Source organism: Homalodisca vitripennis, unplaced genomic scaffold, assembly GCF_021130785.1.
Source record: "Homalodisca vitripennis isolate AUS2020 unplaced genomic scaffold, UT_GWSS_2.1 ScUCBcl_146;HRSCAF=1384, whole genome shotgun sequence".
NCBI classification, from domain to species: domain Eukaryota; kingdom Metazoa; phylum Arthropoda; class Insecta; order Hemiptera; family Cicadellidae; genus Homalodisca; species Homalodisca vitripennis.
The window spans coordinates 103,434-106,076 of NW_025776272.1; positions in this window are offsets into that span (position 1 = coordinate 103,434).

Below are 2,643 nucleotides of genomic sequence, written 5' to 3' on the forward strand. Positions count from 1 at the left end.
CTCTAAACGACTGGAGTAAGCAAAACCTGAAGTTTAATGTAAAAAAGTGTGCAATAGTTTCATATCATAGAAAATTTATAAATAGTGTAATATGTTTTGATTATAAAATGGATGGACATAAATTAGATAGAAAGATAAAGTTTAAGGATTTGGGGATTACATTTTGATTCTAAGTTCACATTTGCAGACCACGTTATTTCTATAAGTAAATCGGCTTTTTCTATTCTTGGTTTTTATTAAGAGAAACAGGAAATTTTCTCAAAAAATTCAGATTCTCTCCAGCTGCTTTATTTCTCATTAGTAAGATCAAAATTTGGAAATTATGGTTCTGTTGTTTGGCACCCTCATTTAATATGTCTCTCAGATATGTTGGAAATTGTTCAAAAAAAGATATTTTTAAGATATTTGTATTATAAAACATTTTTGGTCACTACACTGATATTATTCCGTATACAGAGCTTCTCAACATCTATAATATGGATAGCTTAACAAAGCGGCGGAAATTAGGCATGTTGTTGTACCTACATAAGCTAGTGAAAGGAGTGCTGGATGACAGTGCCTTGTTATCTATGTTGGACTTTGCCCTCCCCCCGCCCCAACTCCCGCTCTATTGCATTGTTTTGTTCTGCGATTTTCCTCGCACTAATGGTGGGTTACTTCTCCTCACTTAACACAATTATTAGACTTTTATAATGAGCACTCAAACTCTTTAGATGTATTTAATTCCTCTTACAGAGATTTTAAGGTTAAAATACTCCAGATTATCAATTAATAGTTAAAACATAGATTTTACATATTGTTATTGTTGTTGTTATTTTTTAAGTAAATATTTATTGGTGTTTTATATTATATATATATATATATTTTTTTTTAACTGAATCAAATTTTATAATATTGTTATATCGTTATATATATTTTGTTAACTAGTTTTAGTACATGTTTAATTGATTACTTTTGGACAGTAGTTATTGATTCCTCGGTTGTTATTTTATTTAATTTATTTAAATTATTTTGATTCATCGTGTTTTTAAGTTATTTATCGGGTGCTTCGGTGGTGTTGTCAACTTAAAAAATGCTTTTTTTGTGTATTGTTTATATTTAATGTAGTTCAGCTGTTGTTTTGCATTAAAATTGTTTTTTTTTTGTTTTTTTTTTTAAGTTATCCAATTATATTCATACTGTATTGTAACATTATAAAATATAAATAAATAAATTTCTTGTTGTTCTATATGTCAATAGAGAAATTAGCTACAGACAAAGTTTGGTATTGAATGAAGAATCTTAGAGCATTGGAAAAACGTTTAATTGACTATCACTGGTAAATACAAAATTATCCAATTTTAATTTTATTATTGTGCAAGACCTTTCGGAATTATGATTCCATCATCAGGCACTTCATAAAAAATTTAATATTGGAAAATGTTGTATTCATTTACCAGTGATAGTAAGGTTTTTGAATATGGTGGTAACTCGTTGCATGAATACGTATGGAAAATATCATGGTATATATATAATTAGAATTTATAGATTTTTGCACAATTTTATATATGTAAAACTATTATTTTAATATACTTATTTGGTATCGATCGAAAGCTCTTACCAGGATGTCTAAAGGATGTACCTTTAGTGGTTTTGATATATACCCGATTATGTGCCTCACTTTCTTCCAATTTTCGTTTAATTTAAGTCATCTGATTACTAAAAGGCATATATGTTGCTCAGGTATTTATTCTTATTTCACTAACCAAATAAACACTAGCTTATTTCTGTATGACAGTTTAAACTAGTTTATTCTATATATCGTGGTGATTTATGAATATCCGAATGGTTGAACTCTTAATTCCAGAAAAACTTCTGAAGCTTTTGATAGCTTCATTAAGCTAATCATTTAAACAAAAAAAACTATATCAGCAGAAAAGATATTGAAGTATTTATGAAAATATTTATGTGAATCAAGAAATTAATAATAAATTATTTTTTTAGAAAAATACAAATTCCTAAAGACTGCGTTGAAAACAAATTTCATTTGAACACATTTCTGTTAATGGACTTTTGGCAACTTCGAAGAAATCTTTACAAAACTGTGGCCTGCAGAAAGGATATGCAATGATAATTATACTATATACTCATTTTCTCATGGGTTGCACAACCGAGACAATGAGATCACTTCTTCACCTAGATTACACTGGATCACAGATTGGTAAACGAGATAGAGCTATTTTGTAGTCTATTAAGTGCCTCTCATGTCAAAACTATGCAAAAGAGTTTGTTTTGGACGCTTTCATCATCGACTTTTTTGGGTCTCTTCAGATGGACGTTGACTCCAGATTCCAGGAGTAAGTCTGTGATAGTGCGCGTGTGATTCCAGAAGCTTCTCTAAGCATAGGATGGTGGTATAGAGCTAAACTCAATTAGCTAGAAACATTTGCATTGAATAAACCCTTCTTACTATAGCTACGTAGTAACCAGGTTGTGTATTATTATAACATTATAGTCCAGAAGCCAGTGTTAATTTGCATTTCATAAACACACACGGTATTTTATCTTGAAATAGATAGGTAAATAGATCTTAGAACACATTATCATTTTATATTACTAACCCTTTCCTTAACTCTTTCATTTATATATTTAATATATATATAT